General features: G+C 37.8%; 1 protein-coding gene across 15 annotated transcripts in view; it reads left to right on the forward strand.

Moving 5' to 3' along the window:
- ZBTB20 (zinc finger and BTB domain containing 20) overlaps positions 1-18,847 on the forward strand; it is a 473,676-nt gene that overhangs the window by 72,277 nt on the left and 382,552 nt on the right. For 13 of the 15 annotated variants that reach the window (XM_085070972.1, XM_085070903.1, XM_085070875.1 and 10 more), the window contains one exon: positions 14,975-15,034. The gene's annotated coding sequence lies outside the window, so the exon portion shown is untranslated. The remainder of the gene's footprint in view (positions 1-14,974; positions 15,035-18,847) is intronic. The other 2 variants (XM_085070956.1, XM_085070989.1) reach the window with 1 other exon arrangement.

Here is an 18,847-nt window from a genome sequence, read left to right on the forward strand (position 1 = left end):
AACATTAATGCTTTAAGCATCCAAATGAAATGTCAGAGTCCAGTTGCAGATACCAATTTCAAATGTGTCAGTGTCCTGAATCCACCTCTCTTTGCTAACAGGCCATTTAATAATCCGTGTGAGTATCTATGGATGTGTAAGTCTTTGAAGGTCTGTGGGGGGCCAGATGTACAAATGCAGTTACAGCATCAAATCCTCACAAAAGCTTTTCCACCACGCTAGCATGACCACATAAAATTTGGCCTCATTTTTTTTTGGCTTTGCAGCTACAACACCGTCAAGACCTATTTAGAGCAAAAATAGGCTTGGTAAGGGAAGTCTACGAGCTTTGTGTTGCTCTCAGTGAAGTTAACAGCAAAGTGATTGCATGAATAGAGATATACCTTACTTGCATGTATATTTTGCCCCACATTTAAAAAAAAAGAAACTCCATAGACTTTACAGTTTGTTTGGTTTCTTTTTTTTTTTTGTTATGGTATGCATTCCTTCAATTTAAAACATAACCGAGTCCTTCATATTTTATTTCTTGTATGAGCTACTGTAATTTATTATTACAGTGGCCATTCGACTAGAATGAAGATGTATGCCCCTCTTTTGATCCTTGTAAAGATGAAGGGTGAAATGCAAGTTTGTTATATTACCTTTCTTGTTTCTACTCTTTTGTATCCATGGTTTTTTAATTTACATTGCATTGTGAATGAAAACCCTTATCTTCTGTAATGTTTTTTTCCTGCCACTCAAATTTTGCATCAACACAAAGGGTTTGTTCTTCAGTTCGTGTTCAGTATTTGGTCACGTTCATTATGAGGTGTATCTAGAATACACAGATCCCATTCAGAAAATATAATTTCTCACTGTGTTTTCCTTGATATCTTATTATTAAGGGCTGCTTTTTAGTGGATAGAAATCCATTCTATGCATAAAACTGCATTCAAATGAGCTTTACACATCTAATCATATCTGTTTTTATTCTGAAATGCTCAGTGATCAACAGTAATTTCAAGTACAATGGTTGTAGATCATATGAGTCGTAAACACAATGACACTGGTTAAATAGGACCATGCAGAGGGTTAATAGTCCAATAATAATTAAAATAATCCTCTTCAATTCCGTAATAACTTTGGCCACATGCCTTCATCCAACCCCCAACACCACCCTTAAGTACTCTTTAAAAAAATATTCACGTTACAGGCAATCTTGTATAACAGATTAACATAACATATCTGGAACATTACTCAGATTTTTGGGCAATGGCAATCTGAACATGTTCATAAGTTTAGCTTTTTCTCTGCAGCATCCTGCTGTTAACTCTTGACTTTTTCTAACTGCTGGGACTCTGCATAACTGGAAAGTGCTCCCTGTGGTGGTGTTTAAGCGTGGGTGTTGGAGGGACTCTGCTGAACAGAAATACCCAATGTTTTAAGGGGCTTACACAGGTAAACTGAATATTATAAGGATTGAAATTTTACACTCACATTCAGATTTGAATGGCTGTGATACCTATTTGATGGATTATTTTAGTGATGATAGTGGATTACACAGATATGGATTCAAAGGTGGATATACAAGAGAGATGTTAAAAAGGCAGGATCCTTTTTTTTAAATGAGATGATGTAATGTCTCTGGGTTAGAAACAGAAATTTAATCATTTCTTGCAGAAGACGGGAAGCTAGGAAGCCTTTTATTTTCTTCTGTTCTTTATCTCACCCTGACTTGTTTTTCTGATAGCTTTTGCTCTCTTGTAAAGTAGGAATCCTGCCAGTGAGATTTGTGATGGAAAGTGTTTGGGGCGCCAGTTATTACTGTTGAAGTATGATACAGCCTTCAATTTATTGTCCCTTTTTTTTTTTTAGGTGACCAGACCTAAAAACAAAATAACTCTCTACTATGAGGGGGATTTAAAGTCCCATTTATTTTTTGTAACAGATTTCATCCTGCCCATTGGCAAAATAATTGGCCTCTGTAAAGAATCAGTAAGTAAACAGCCAAGCAATTTTTGCTGGTACATATTGTAATTCCCATTTTAAGAATTATCTAATAAAGATTGCCTTTTAAATAAAAGCTATTTTGGTTTATCACAGGCATGTTCTACTAAACAAAAAGAGGGGAAAAAATACCCCTGTCATTAAAAAGAGCCCATTTAGCCTCTGAACATATTTGCTCCACACTAAATAATAGATGTGTCCTAGGTTACAATATAGATGTAGTTAAGTATTCTATTACCACCAGCTGTGGGCCGTTAGCTGCCATCACCTGCTAATGACCCACTCCGGATGACAGACAATGGGCCATCCGTGAGCTGTTACCAGCTGCTAACGACCCACCCCGCATGACAGGCAATGGGCCATCAGAGACCCACCGTGTGACTCATGGACTTACCTCATCCCATTGTGAGATGCTCTGCCGAGGAGGGAGGAGCCAGGTGTTCCCACCTGGATATAACCTGGCCCTGGAACTGCCTGAGCTAGCCCTGTCTACTGGGTTCCCAGAGGACCAGAGCTACTACTGGATCTTCAGCTGGAGACTAGACCTTCACAGGATCACCGCTTCAACTGGACTACTTCAGTTGGACTGCTACTACCACCCTAACAGGGTGTTAGGTTGTATCTGACTTTGTCAGCGCTTTTCCTTGTATTATTTCACTTATTTTTTTTAATTTCAATCTTGACTTGTGATCTCCCACTGGTTTGTTTTCAAACCAAGACAAGATGTTATTCTCAGAGAAATAGAAGATGTTCTATATACTTCTATTGGAAACTGTTTTGATTTTTCTGGATACTTCACCTACTCCATCCACCTACCCTCAAAACAACAAACAGATTTGGCTAGTATGTGTTGTAGGTAAATTTTAGGTATGTCATATAAATTATTGATTCAATAAAGTTAATATTTAATTAACTTTTTAATCATTAACAAAAGTGGAAAGTTCAGAGTTAAGATATTCTTCCTTCTCATAAAAATAAACATTAACAATCAGTCTAATTCCTATGCATAATGTTGGTTTGGAAAGTTAACCGTAGTAGATGGATGTGAAGATATTAAGATTACTTTCATGCCCTTAACAAAATTGTCCAAAAATCTTATTGACAGGGTAGTACCTGCAGAAGGAATTATAAGTGTGAGCATTATCAGCATAAGGACATACTCCTAATTTCATCACTGAGATCTTTTTCATTTGATTTTTGTAGAGAGACTCAAAGGCGCTGAGATTTTTTTATAGGTATTTTTTGTTGAGCGCAGCTTTGTTTGCAATGGGCAGGTCAAATATATAAATTTTGCATGTACAGAAGAAGGTGGTAAGGTCTGTGATGCAAATTTATTCCTAGAAAAGGCCATTCCACTACTCTTGCCCTGGAAGATCCTTCTGCTCTTTGACAAATGAGCTGATGGGGTTGAAGCTGTTGTGCTTCCCATTGGCAGGATCTGCACTCAGAGCTGCTCCTCAGCATCTCTCTGCCTTCTCTCCCGTCAGCCGTGAAACAGGGAGAGTTGATCTTTAGCTGCTGCATTAAATGCTGGTTCTTCTCTGCTGCTGAGAGATAGCCATTGGTGTTAGCACATTGCTTTTGTTTTAACCAGAGTGGGCTGCTGAGGCAGGGAGGCAGGAGCGTGGTGCTGGTGTTCCTAGCCCTGGCTCACTGGGAGCTGCTGTGCTTGGGCTGAGCCTGTGGGATTCAGGCCCATTTGCCACAGAGCAGTGCTTTGTTTAAAAGCGAGACTTTAGTGCTTTTCCATGTACCTGATGGGTGCTTTCTTGCCAGGAACTGAAGAAAGAGAAGAAGCTTGAATTTGCAAAGTCTGATTCTCATTCCCTTTAGAACTTCGAAAGTGATTGAGTGAAAGTGCTGGTATTTTTTCATGTGACTCTGTTGGTATCCTGTGATTTCTTTAGAGAACTCCTTCCCAGACTTTATTTGGCAAAAACACTGAAATACATTACTTAACTTTCTATGCATAGAATGGAAGCTGTTAGTCAAAGTCACTCTTTTGTGGGAGAGGCCAGACGACGAATTTTTCATTCCCAATGTCTGTTTTAACGCTGGAGGAGACATCACTCTAATTGTGAGTTAACCAGTTTTATTTTGGGAGAGCTGTTTGAAATGCCACGTCACAGTTACTTCAGAATTTCAAGGTCCTGTCATGTAATGTAGTGCCAGATTTTTCTGATGCATGCAGATCTACGGTAGAAAAGTCAAACATTTTTGGATGCCTAAATCTGATCTCTGAGTTGACAGAGAAAACTATACAATCAGTTCTGTTTTTTAAAATTGTTCCAGCCACAGACAGATTCATTTTCACTGAGATTCAGAGGTATTTCCTTTTCTGAACAGTAAGACTTGTGACCAAAGTCTGATAGCAGATTTTTATCACCTTTCTTGTAAAAAAAAATCTCATTTTGATGTGAGTTTTATTTATTAGCATTATTTATATTGTGACAGCACTGTTGTTATTCCTTCTGGGCATGCACTCTGGGCTTAGAGCAGCACAAATCTCAGCTAGACATAGAGACTTATGGCCATTTGTTTGGTTGCCAGTTCCTCTGGAAATGTCTGAATACCTGGACACCAAGCAGCAGTGAGTTCTGTTTGGGCCATTTGTCAGAGCACTCACAGGTCTGGCAGTGTGCAGCTAACTTCCCATGTGTGTGTGCTCACTGGTCAGCACATATAGACCTTGGCCCATCACTGGCTTTTTGCCTAATGGGAAAGAAGGAAGAGAATAAGGAGTAGGAGTATTTGTGATAGAATAGAGATACGCTGCTCACTCATCTAAACATGAGGCATTTAGTCTCAGCATTTAGGCTAGGTGGAAGGAATAGGCCATCACAAGTCTTTGGTGATTGACTTAGCCAGGTATCTGAGAAGAAAAGAAATTGCCCTCTTGAGATGCTCACCTTGTTCCAGAGCTGAAGGGAGCAGCCTAGGCAATGATAACTTTACTCTTAATGCCTCTACGTTTTTATTTAACTACTTGCAAAGTGAGGATAACCTAGTTCTGTTCGATTTGCTTTAAAGTGCTTTGAGATTCTTGATGCTGAAGTTATGCAAATGTGAAGCAGGATGATGTTTGGAATTACTCAGTTAATGGGGTAGATGTAATACTGGGATTTTTTGCTTTATATAATTAATAGAGAGGAAGGAAGGCTTTGTTGTTAAAGCAGTGGAGTGTAACCTGAGATAAAAGTTCAACACCGTAGTCTGTCACAGGTTTCCTGAATAAGTCCTATCTGTGTGTCTCAACTCATCTGAAAACGTAGTTCCTGCTCTTTCACCCTTTGGCTGCCTTGTCTGAAAAGTTTTTTTTTCTTGTGACTACTGCTTTCCAGTCTGTGTCACTGCCGAGCCTAATACATCAATCTCACTGTGATCTCAAAACTCTACTGCTGTATAAATCATTTATTATCAGAAAACATAGTTTTGTATTATATGACATTTCAGAAACTTTGTTTGGTCTCCTTTAGCATAGCAGGACAAAACCCTGCATAATCCATTGACCTGTATTAAATGAAAGAACAGTGACAGTTTGAGAAAAATATAGACTGACGTTATATATGTAAGTCCTATTAAAGTAATATCAAGTGGATCACATGTTTTAAGGGGTATCACTTCAAGAAACAGACTTTATTACACAAAGCATTTGTACTACAGCTTTCTTAATTTAAAAACTCTGCTGTGCAATAGGCAGTGAGTTAAATTCATCCTTGAATCTCATTGATTTTGGTAAGATTACAGCATAGATAAGTTTGATCCACAGCTATTCCTTCAGTTTTGCTGGTGAATTTTCAGCTTAAAGAGGAGACCCTTTTGGATTGTTTGTTCAGATCCTTATCTGTACAAACTTTATATTTGTCCTATAAGATATGATGCATTTTTGTAATGGACAAATCTGCTAGATTGCAATATAGCTCCCAATGTGGTTTTAATCCAAATACCATATATTGATGTTATCTCAGCTAAGGCTTTTGCTAAATCAACTGTCCTCATGTCCTTAAAGCAAAATTAATGTTAGAACTAAAAATGTGCTACTGATCTGAATATCTCAGTCTTCATATTGATTAATATAACAGTTATTTTTGTAATATTATTAATTTTTAATTAGACCCATTCTTGTTACTTGGTTTCTATGTACTGGTTTTTGTACATTAATCTTTATAAAAAATAAATACTGAATCCGTTATGAATGATAGGAATGACTGGAAAAAATAAGGGGAAGAGTGATGTCAGGATGGAAGATGTTTTGTGGGTGTCATATTTAGTACTGTTTCAAGTGTGTATTTTTGTTCTAATTCCCTTTATGTTTAGACTAGACAAACCTATTGCAGCATGAAGGAGCTGTTTTGTGTCCAGAAGTCATTGCAAAATGGCAAATATTGAATTTTTAATGTTCCCCACTGAATATAACTGGGGAAAGATACATTTTCTAAGAGGTTTTTAGATTGTTTTGTTTTGTGGGCTTTTTCCTAGAGGAAATGTGAACTAAATTTTTCTATTGTGAGGCATTTTAGGTATGCCATGTACGTGTTATACATGTATTGGAGTAATATTGAAAAATTCAGTAAAGTACAAGAATAAAAAGAATGGAAAATAGGCTCAATTTTGTTTTGTTTTTGTTTTTAAAAATAAAAATGTTTTGAATGTCACTTGACAAACATCAACTGATGATAGTGGAAAAAGCTTTAGAACTGATATTTTGTCAGGGATTGTAATAAACAGTAAGAGTCCTTTGTAATAATACAGAAAATACTTCACCAGCAGAAAAAAAAAAGCTTTTGCTGTGATCATCTATTTTTGCAGAAAAGAAATTTGATATTTACTGAGGTCTTAGCATCTGTCTTAGCAACCTCATTATGAAAGGATTGATAGATATATTGACAAATTACACAGCAGAAGAAATACAAAAAACTAAAACTGATTACAAAGAAGTTTTCTTGCCTCTTGATGATCTTTTGTTTCTTAACTGGGGTATTGTGAGCTTCAGAGTCAACTGGAGACCACTTGTCTTGGGAGGTTTTCATCCTTCCTTCACTCTGTTACATTCACCTGTCCATTGATACCAGAAAAACATATTTCTGATAAATGTGAATGCTTCACTAGTTAGAGATCAAAAGCAAGTGTAAGAATTGTACAGGGCTGCTTATGGATGTTTTGACATAGGGCTGATTCATGTCAGGCTAAAGGATTCTGTGATTTTCCCTTATCTGGCCCCTACAGATGCCTGGTGGTGCAGCTGTGATTCACTTTGTAAATAAGAGGAGCTTCAAACGTGTATACTTTTCCTTCTAACTAAGGACTAAAGTCAAAATTTCCTTTCCAGTGGTAGTTTCTGAGCACCAATATAGACAAAATTGCTGTAGCTGGATAACTGGGATCCCTGCTCAGAGCTACTCTGCAGCTCTTCAAGGAAAACTTGGATCTGCTCTAGTTGAGTGATTCTCCTTTGGTACCACCTGCTGCTCACATGCACTGGGCATCCTTCCCAGGGGCTTCCAGCTAGCATTGTGTAAGTACACACTGAAAAGGCTGCATAATTCATGAGGACATAGCTAACTTTTCTGCCTCTTGAAAAATGTCCTGAAAGCACTTCTAAACTCAAAGAAAGATCCTACTTTGTCTTCTGGGTCTAGTAAAATACAAAAGGTTTTGGGAGGATTTGCTGTATGTTTTGTTGCAATTGTTTCCATCGTGAGACTTCAGCAATTTTGAATGAAAGTCCTTTTCCTTCAGCTGAGGCTTCCAGAGGCAGATTTGAAATCAAAAGTTAAAGAAGGGATGGGCATTGTGCATATATCCCTAATGCTGCATTTTTGTCACTGAAGTATTTGTAAGCTAGTCCTTAAGTCCCTCAAAGGTACATTTTAGTGTATTCTCTACATGTCTTCTGCTTATCCTTATTTTCTGTAGCATTAGGTGTACTCTGAAATACATGTATTACTTATACACTCTTCTCTATGTGTCAAACAGAATTTGTAAGTCATTTATGTAAGCAGTACACAGTAAACCATTCTCACACAGTGTACTAAATATTAAATATACAGCATAATGTGCTAATAAAATGTTGCTAACATAAGTAGGCCACCCAAATTAGAGACTAAGCCAACTCTGTGATTAACTGTCTCGTCTCCTGAATTGCACCTTTGGAAGGCTTTGGTAGGCAAAACAAAAAAGTATAGTACATAAATATTGACAAAATTGTTAAGATCTAAAGCCAGGGGAAAAAACAAACTATATTTGACCATTACAGCAACTAAGAGTAGATTAATAAATATGTTATCAGGTATCACATTGTACACATTTGTATCAATGGTGAGGGAATAGTAATATGTGAATTGGCATTGGAGCAGCTCCCCAGAGCAGTGGTCACAGCACCAAACCTGACAGTCCAAGAATTGTTTGGACACTGTTTTCAGGCCCATTGTGTGAATCTTGGGGTGTCCTGTGCAGGGCCAGGAGTTGGACTTTGATGATCCTTGTAGGTCCCTTCCAACTCAGCATATTATGTGATTTTGGGATATGTCTTCATTAATCCAAGGCTTCAAAAGCTGTATTACAGAATCATTTCTGTAAAATGCTAGTTAAGAAAAATTGTCTATCATTCACAACTATGTTTCTGCTGTGGTGGTGATGATGTTATTACCATTCAGACAAAAAGTTGTGACTGTGTGTTGGCCTGAGGTTACTGAGGAGGAGATGGCATTGTTTTATGCTGCTGAATGCTGGAGACTTCAAGGGATATGTGCTAACTTCAGCAGGTAAAGAAATGTCACTTGTTTTATCCAGCAAGGAATTTTGAACTTCCCTCATTTTCAGTATATCACCTGGGAAGGCTGTGTCACATCTGCAAGCATTAGGCAGAACAATGTGTGAGAAGGCAGAACATAAAGATGAACCCAGCTGGGTTTCTGGCTTAGAACAGCATCTTGTCTGAACCTCAGGGACCAGTGGCAATGACCTTTTTTTGTCTGTGGTACAGATAAAGTTTGCTTCAGCAGGGTAGCTTTATTCAGAAAAGAAAATGTGATTGTACTGGGGCTATTTTATCCTTTGTTGTAGAATTTCTGTCTGGAGCTTTCACTAGGTTCTCCCTCTGAATCTGACATCTTCCTAGCAGATGTACAGAGCTGGGCAAGGTGCATATGCCTTACAGGAATGTTATTTTTGCTCAGCTGCAATTCAGAAACAGCCATCCTATTCACTAGCAAACACGTGAATACAGTATCTTTATACTAAAACTTTTATTTCTGTGTTTAAAATTCCAGCGTGGTTTGGTGAGAGGAAGGTATTTGGGGGTTAATAAGAAGTGTGTCTTCTTCAAAACAACCCAACCTCCAAAAAAAAAGCCTGCAGCCTTATAAAATACCTGGTTTGTGTCCTAAAATAAAGCATGTATTTCATGCTCTAAAAGTCTGAGGTTTGTAGCTGAAAAAGATTAAGTAAATAATTCAGAATTTGTTATGTTTACTTGTTAATAATTAAGCAGGTTAGTCTATGTACTTTTTATAGGCATTGAACTTTATTTATTTATTTTTATTTACTTGGCTCGTGTTCTGATTTTTAAATTTGAAGACATTTCTGCCAATGAAGAGATCATGAGAGAAAAGGCATCAAGGGGTTAAGTACTGCACAGGAAACAAAATCTGCAGGGATGCATAACCTCTGGAGAGAATGGAGAATTGTCATCTCTCACTTACCTTCTTCATTCCTCCAGACTGATCTCTAGTGCTTTAAGGGAATTAAATTTTAAGGGTGATAATGATTTTTCAGACAAAAGCAGCACCTTTGATTCCTACTTCGTGTTTTCAGTGACCAGAGACAGAGAAGTCTCTCTTTGTTATGAGGTGACATTTGGTTCATCTCAGTCAAAGGAAAGTTCCAGCCTTGTTCTGTTTCAGAAATAGCACAGAAATTTGAAGGAAAAGATCGGTAGCAGACACAGCGTGTGTCTGTTTTCTTGTTGTTTGAGTGAGTTACAGTCTGGGGAGATGTTGTAAGCTGAGGGATGTGAAGTCTGAAACCCTTGTCTTTTGAAGGGGTGCAGAGAGGCCACAACAGCATGAATTGTTCTCCCAGACACAATTTAGAACCAGTCATGAAGAGACTGCATCAGTAATAGTGACAGGTAATAGTTTAGTCCAGGTGGATCAGTCTGGGCACCTCTGCTTTCAGGAAGCTATTGAACAGGCCAACAGCTTCCCAGGCTCCTCTTGAATCTCAGTGTATGTCACTTGAGAAGAGAATGTGATGAGAAGCAAAATAATTTTGTGTTTTCCATCCAGTAATTTTTGGTTGCTGTTTTGCATAGTCTACACCTGAGCATAGATTGAAACAGAGAATGAGGTTTGGATTTGAATTTGGCTCCCCTTGCCTCCCCTGCCCTCCACCCCACTGCTAATCACATTCCCTTCCTGCCTCAAGTAGGAATACTGCCTAATATTTTTGAATGTTTGCACTGTTCCTTTGGTCTTGGCAGAATGAGATATCATTTGATATTTTCACTCACCTTTTCTAAAGGGGAGACAAAGCACAGTTGAAGTGATCAGCATTAAAAGACAAAAGCTGCTGAAATGTGAGAGTGATCTTTGGACTGTATATTAAAAATCAAAGATTTAAAAAGACTGTTTATGTGAAAATTAATAGCCTGATTTTGTTGACAGTTGAAGTCTTCATCTGTTACCATGGCATGTTTTAATTCACTGTCTGCGCTGGTATTTCCTTCTGAAGGAATACACAGGCTCATTGCTAATACCTCTGATATTAAAAATGCCATTTTCTTCTCATGTTCCAGGTGATGATTTCTGTTTAAGCAAACTTATGGTACATGAAGTTAAGGCATATGAACCTTGCAGACAGCATTACAGATACTCCCTTTTCTCCATCACATGACTGTTGCCTTCAAAGATTATTCTATCCTGAGCCTAGACAGTTAATCCAGGTCTTCCACAGACATAAATATGGGCAAGTAGTATTTTTCAAATAGATTTTAGTAGTGCACAGGGAATTTGTTTCCTGAAAGACTTTTTCATGTGTGAAGAATGGGACTGTAACACTGTTCCTTAATTTTTTTTTCTGTACATGTATGAAGCTTCCTTTCCCACAAAAAAGCCAAATCATGTCCAGTTCATTATCCTATACTTGCAGACCAGGTCAGTGGTCTGCTTTGGGCAGTTGTCTTCAGAAACTCTTGAGACAATGTATTTATCATGGAATTTAATGGTGGTCACTTGATTTATTCCTTTTTTCTTCTCTCAGACAGACAAGCTTGACTCTTGAGAAAAGTTAAAGAGATCTCAACTCTAGTTCTCAGTGGACCAAAGTCCATATCACAAAAACATTACCACAGTCTGTAAAAATTGCCCTATGATTGTAAGTCCAGTGAAAAGTTGAACCAGCCCTAAAACCTGACTATTCAACATAGTCCCTCAGTTCAAAGCTGAGGGGTAGTGGTGAGTTTGTGTGACACAATCTGTTCTCCTGCTAGAAATGCTGCCCTGAAAATGAGGGGATTTCAAGCTCTGAGTCTGCCAGCTAAGACTTTTCCACAACCATTAAATTCTCACACAAATCATATTTTTTTAAGAGCATTGTTGTGATGCCCTGTCCATTTTGCTGAAAATATACTTTGCCTAAATTTCATGCCAGGTTGAATCTCAAAAGAGACCAAGAGGTTTACAGGTAATCTCCCTGTGAATCATGTCTGAGATCCTTTTGGGTCCTATATTCTTAGCATTAATAAATAGTGATTTCATTCATTCACTTGCCACTGGAATTTAATTTGTATGTGTGACGACTATGTTTGGAAGGAATTCAGCTGGAGTGATACTAATATAATTTATCTTACTCTTTGAATTTTGTTCTTAAATGTAGAGTCTTAAAAAGAGAAGAGTTAACATCCTACAATATTCCTCCCTCCCCAGCATAACCTTGAGAAAAAATGTAAATAAAATTGACATTCTTTACATTTTCTTGAATGGAATGTATTTGTCTTGGTTTCATTTAATCTGATGATAGGTCACTGAAGAGTGGTTTTTTTATTAGTAGCAAAGGTCAGAAGGCCATGCAGCCTATAAGGTGCCAACATAAGGAAATGAACAAGTGTGGATAATTTGTTCTTGTTTGCATTTTCAGCAGTACAGGATGCTCTTGCTCCTGTACAAACAATTAGCATAGTGAAAGAGGCATTTTAAATTTAGGACTGTTGAAGTTATCAATTTCTAGATTTCTTTGTTTTGTGGTAGATATCATTCTGGTTTGATATTTAAAAAGCAGAGGTAATAAATGTACCTCATTTACTTCATCCTGGAAAGCTCATTTTTCTAGGAAATCACCATGACCTACCTCAAGCCTCTCTGAGGACTGAGATAGACTTACAACTTTGAGCCCAGTAAGCCTTTAGTGAGCCTGTGCTGTAAAGTATTCACCTCTGCTTTCCACATGGAGTTAACTGTCATGTAAAAGTGAAAAACCAAAGTGGTTTCCTGAGTTGTATGCAGAGTTTTTCACTCCATTGAAGTCATACAAATGCATCAGATTTTGAGGGTATTACTTGATATGATATAATTTGAATCACCAATAAGCTGTTGATCTAAGTTAAACCATGAGCATTAAACATAGAAATTGGAATTGAAAACAAAGTGTATGGTCTGGAAAGACCTGTCTTCGTCCAACAAATTACCGTCTCAAGTATAAGGCTTGATTAATTTAAATTGTGTACAAAAATAGTTTTAAAAACTGTGGCAGAAATGTTGCCACTAATTAAACTCAGGCATTCAAATGTTTAGAAAGGATCAATTAATGATTGCAAAAATAAAGTAACTGTAACAGTTATACAGACTCTTGTACAGTACTTTCTGGCAAAAATCACAGCTGACAAGAGGGTAGCTTGTCATCATGAGTAGTTGTACAAAATTTCGAATGCCAGTAGGACAGAGAAGAGAAACTGAGAGTTTTGATTCAGATTTAATCCTTTGCAGAGCTTGAGGACTCTAAGCACTGCTGGAGGTCTGACTGATCAATGGGTTTTAAAATAGAAAATTTTCTCTTCCACCTTGCAATCAGATTTTCCCATGCTCTTTCCATGCTTTTCAGCTCTTCCAGGCTCCCCAGTGCCACCCTGTCTTGCTGGGCTCACTCAGCAGAACCATCTCTCACTGCAGTATGTAGTGTGCCAGCAAGTACAGAGTGGTTCAGCTGGTAGATGAGGCAGACATTAGGCAAACAGCACAGTTTTGTACCTAATAGTATCGCTTGAATCAAACATATCCTCGTGCAATCCATCCAGCAGCATTTAAAGGTCAAAGTCTGATCCTCATTACTCAATATCTGCCTTCTGCTTTGCTTTATTCATTGTCTGTGCAGAACTGACAGACTATTCCAGACCATCCTTGTGTAATGCTGGGAACTGCTAACAGCTGCTGTCCAGCCAGCCTTTCTAATCAGGCAACTGCAGACCTTACATCAAGCAAAATACACCTTCTTCCCTGAAAACACTGGAAGCTGCCATCCAGCAGACTATGCTGAGTACACTCAGGACTGACCCACACAGGCTGGGAGACTGCCATGGGGAAACTTCTGCAAATGCTGCTGAGGCATCGTTTGAGTGTAATGACTAGAGGTAGAAAGCACTCAGAAAACAAGAGGAAAATGGCAAGATCTGAAAAGAAATTGTGAGCATGTCTCAGAGGAAGAAACAGAAACATCCCTCTGGTAGCCAGGAACTGGTGGGAAGTCAGACTTGGAAAGGCCAATCCTGAAAGCCTACTGATGTTATATCTTGTTCATTTGAGAAAGCAACATTTTGTGTGCTTTCTTTCTAAATAAGTAAACGTTCTCCAAATATCAGTTTATTTCTGCTAAGTGATCTGTTCTTACCTGTAATCCCAGTAGTTAAAATGGCTTCATGGCTAGCTCTGAAGAACCTTCACTAGCAAAATAGATAAATTATTTTTATAATATATAAATTGTTTTTATAATACATAAACCATTTAATAATTTTTCTAAATTATTGTAGTTCAGATAAAAACTTTTTTTTTTTTGGTATTATTAAAGAAGACCAGTAGTCTTAGTTAGTCCTGCTGTACTCAAGATGTCATTAGCTTTGGACGCAGGTTCTTAGGTGGAAAGTCAGCTCCTGAGGGGAACAAAGGGATCTCACTGCTCCTGTGAGGACACAGAAAGCCTGGCTGGAATGGATTTGAGCACTGTAATCTAAGTGAACCTCTTAAAACACAAATTGGAAACGCAGATTAGCCAGATCCCTAACCCATATTCTGAGTTGGTGAAGGAGAGGCTCAGCTCCTATTTCCCATCTTCAAAATGCTTATTTTTTCCTCAGTTGTGTGGCAGCCAGTTCTGAACATTTTGGTAATTACCAGTATATGGCACTAAGTCTGCTTTTAGTTCTTTGCTTTTTCGGTGCAGTCTATGGAGAGGTTTTCTGAACATTTTAGTCATTAAAGCCATTTATAGTTGAAAATGTGGAAATTATAGACATGTTTTTGATTAAAAAACAAAAGAAACTCTTCAGACTCTTGCCCTGTTAGAGAACTTACCTGTAACTTTTTCCAAAATGCATTTGAATGACAAACGTAAGTGGCAAAACTTTGGTTATGACATTTATTTGTTTTTATCCCTGAGAGGAATGAAGCTACACTTAATGGAAATAAAAGAGATTTGCTTTATTTGAAGCACGGAGTTTTAGAAATCACTCCCTAGCTATTTTGTGTCCAGCTGTGTAACTTCTCTGAAGCATGTGCATAACATGACGTTTGAAATACTAGTACATTCAGTTTGTTTGTCACCTGTGCACTACATGTGAATGTGTAGGACTTTGTTTTGTCTTCCTTCAGATAGCTGTATGTTTATATATATACAGCACTCCACCCACTTCCCCCTCTGAACACCAGCTATTTGACTGTTATGGAAACTCAAGGTTTTTTGCGTGCAAATCCCTAAACATAAGCATTTCTTTTCTTTACAGCAGCATAAGGAAGAAGTGTTGAGAGCTGCTCTTAACCCTTTTGGAGGCCGAAGGCAAAAGGTAAAACCAAGGCTAATGTTCGTGTTTCTGAAGGTGTTGATATCATAATTGTTTGGAAATGTTTCCTTATCACATCTCAACCAAGATTTCCCACAGGAGAAAAGCAGGGATACGGTAAGAGGAATCAAAACATTATTAGACCTCTTTAAGAGCCACCAGCATATCTGGGCATAAATTATACAGGTAAGTTACAACTGGTGAACTGCAATTATCTATTTTACTTAATATGAAAACATTGGCGTTGAGAGTCAGTGGGACTTTCAGTAGGATTTAATATTGCTAAGGATTTAATGATTTTTGTCTCACTATAACTTGATAGTTTTTATGATATATAAAGTTTTTTCAAATTACAGTAAAACAAATCCTGTAGCTCTTTTCTCAGGCAAGAGTCCCTCAATGGGAGTTTTGCCTGAGTGAGAACTGAATGAGGTCTAAATAATTAGCAATTAAAATATTCAGTTATTGTGCTACTGTATATAACAAAGCACTGGAGGTATTAAAAATTGCTAATCTCTTCCTTATTAAAATGTTAACTGCTAAACATAATACAGTTTTGCATTTTCTATCATTCATTTTTGCAGTTCATTAGTAGAGGTGAAATGTTTGTGACAAATAGTCATTTGAACTTTTAAGGGATTGACTTTGTTTTCCTGGCATTTTAGTTAATATTTCTGACTGAGTTAATTTACAAGCAGAAGTTTTTGTGTAAGCCATGGATTTTAGTAAAAAAGTTGATCATGGAAGGAGAGTAATTTCTAATATGCCATTCATGAGTGCTTGCAGGGGAAAGCAGATGGAGGGCTACTCCTCAGGAGGCAGGGCTGGGCAGTTTAGGCATCCCAATTTATATCCATTTTGATCAGCAGCTTCTTATAATGAATTCCAGTAATAGGTAAAGGGTCATCTATAGCATTTACCAGACAATTTTCAGTGAGACACTTGCATGTGAACAGTTCAGGCTAAGGAGCAAAGCTATGCACCCCAGGTCTGTTAATTAGCACATGGGCTCTTTATTATCATGCTTCTTGATGTAAGGGCCAGCCTGTGAAGCCTTCTGCTTCACTGTGGAGAAGAATGAGTAAGTTGCATCTCCTGTCTCCTTCCTCACAGAGAGGCAGAGCAAGTGTGGAAAAGGAGAGTGATATTTGATGATAGAGAACATAGTGGCAAGTGAAGGTGGTAACTGGTTGAGGATAATGAATGGAAGGATTTGGTGACAGGTGAATTTCCCAAGGGAAAGCAACACCCTCAATGCTATTTCTCCCATAGTCACTCCCTGGAGGAGATTTTGTTACTTATTATGCCTAAAGAGTTTTTTTTTCTGGTAATTCTGTGGAGACATTTAGACCTAAGCATTTAATTGTGCCATATAACTTTGGCAGTTCAGGCCATGATTCTGCAAGGATTTATACATGTATTTCACTTACAGCATTATGAGTAATCCTGTTGAAATACATGAGATTAATTGCAGGACATAAAGTCAGGCATGTATATTTGTCTTTGTAGTGAAAGAGGTGTAGTTTCATTTATTTATTTACTTTCAGGGTGGGAAATTATTTTTAAAAATACATAAATACATGGGATTTTCCACTAATTCTGCAGCATTTAAAGAAGAGGTACATGGTTACAAAATAAGCTTTCTGCTTCTTCCCCAAAATCACATTTGTCAGCTTCCCAGCTGTAAAGTGTGGAAAAGAATAGGCTGCTATCATTTTCCTTTTTACATGCACAGTTAAACCTCCAGCCAGGGTGAGATGATCATATAATTTATTATAGAGGAGTGAACAGTACAGAAATCAAACAGGAAGGCATGTGTACTTGCATGGACTCTTGTTTATAATTTCATCAGATTGGTGCACACCTCACACATTTTATTTAGTGATAAGATATGCAAATTATTCTGGAGCCAGCAGCTGAATACCTTCACCTGAATGTCAAAACTAGCAGAGATTTTAAAATCAAACCTCAACAACAGCTTTTATTTTAAACCAACTATTGCTAAGATAGAGCTACCAACTACGGACAAGTGAGTGCAGAATTGTTTCCTATTTTCCTTCATACTATTTTCCTTCCTCTCTTGTTTACCTCCATGGAGGAACAAGGCTGCAGGCTTACCTGTAAATACTGGGTGTAACTATGGGCAACAGTGCAGAGGAGCTATAAACATGTATAGAAGTTTGTGTAAAGTACAGCAATGCAGTTTGAAAATGGGGAGACCTATGAAATGAGATGTACCAGAGAAGATATCTTCTATTTCTCCAGATACCTACATCACATCTTAATATCTGTGAAGGGATGGGTAGTACAAACTCTTAATTTCAACTGCTTCCTCTGTCATTGGTTTCAGTTTTCTTGCATTTATGTCCTTAAATCAGAATGTGGTAGTAGAAACCTGTGGATACAGTGGAATATTTAGATGATAGCTTTGCTGTGAGACTGAGAACTGAAATTCCTCAAAGCTGTAGATGTTTAGCTGCTAGGGTTTTGGGTTTGAGTATACATACAGCCTTGAGAGAAAGGGTGTCACTGAATATGCAGCTTGGGATTTAAATGTTAGATGTGTTTATTTTTGGAATCCTTGTTCGCGTCAGTGTGCACTGACTATAAAGTGCTAATCCTATGTATTTACCCCAGATTCAGTTCCTCCTCTGCTCTCTGTGAATGTGTGCACATAACTACGTCCAAACACTTCCATCTGAAGTTTCCCTAGGACTTTTTTGGTTTGTTTTCTCCTTGTTGTTGTTTTTAGTGTGTGTACCTAATTAACCAGAATGCTATGTGGACTGAAAACATCCAACAAAGGGTAACAACTGAAGCTCCTGATTAGAAAGATATGACCTGTCCATAAAATGTGAATCCCATAATACATTCTCATAGATCTGGGTCCCATATCTTTCAGGGTGCCCTGAAGTACTCTTCGTGAAAAAGCCAAAGTACTCAAGGCCTACTGCTTGTGTGGCTTTGGGCCACTGCAGCAGAACATTTTGTTTACAACAACTAATTCTAGGACCCACTTTGGTGTTGTGGATACTTAACTCCTACCCACTCAAACAGAGGCACTTCAAAATAATTAAAGTAAGTGCATAATCCACACAGAGAGCAAACCCTTTCAAAGGCAAAGTGAGTTTATTGAAAGAAAGAATTTCCTTTTTTTTGTTTGTTTTTGCTAAATCATTTATTTCAAGGTCTTCTTAAATAGGAAGCCAACGCTTTTGTTGGAAAATAAAAACAAACCTGAATTTTTGATTGTCATTTCTTCCATGGATGGTGAAGTTAAATCATTGAAAACTAGAAAAAACCAGATGGAATTTGTCTTTTCAAGCTGAAGTCCAGGCAGTAATATATTGTCTCTCTGCAAAATGCCTAGTGAGGTTGCACTGGAAGAAATACAGTGGGTGTTGTGGTATGTTCACTTTTAATGCACTGCTGTAAAAGACTTTGAAAGATTTGAAAGTATTTGAGGATTTCTGGAACTTGCAGGAGACTGCAGGGTAAAAGCACTGAAGGAGGGGGCTCAGCTGTGATGACTTTGATTGTTCCCTAATAGGCTGTAGAAATACTCCTGGTTTAGTCTTTCACCTGAATGGATTCACTTTAACCATCTTTTGTGGTCCTGCTGCCATGGCTGCAGCTACCAACATTGATACTTGGCCAGTTGCCACAAGAATTGATCACTTGTCTGTACAGGGAAAAATTGTGTAGATCTGACACCAATAACCTTGTTAATCCTAGCAAAACCTATGCATTTGTATTTGATAAATGGTGATATTGGAATCTGTCATATTCTTTCAACATCAACCTTCACAGGAAATC

Source organism: Lichenostomus cassidix, chromosome 1 (genome assembly GCF_008360975.1).
Source record: "Lichenostomus cassidix isolate B80296 chromosome 1, HeHo_3.0, whole genome shotgun sequence".
Lineage (NCBI taxonomy): Eukaryota > Metazoa > Chordata > Aves > Passeriformes > Meliphagidae > Lichenostomus > Lichenostomus cassidix.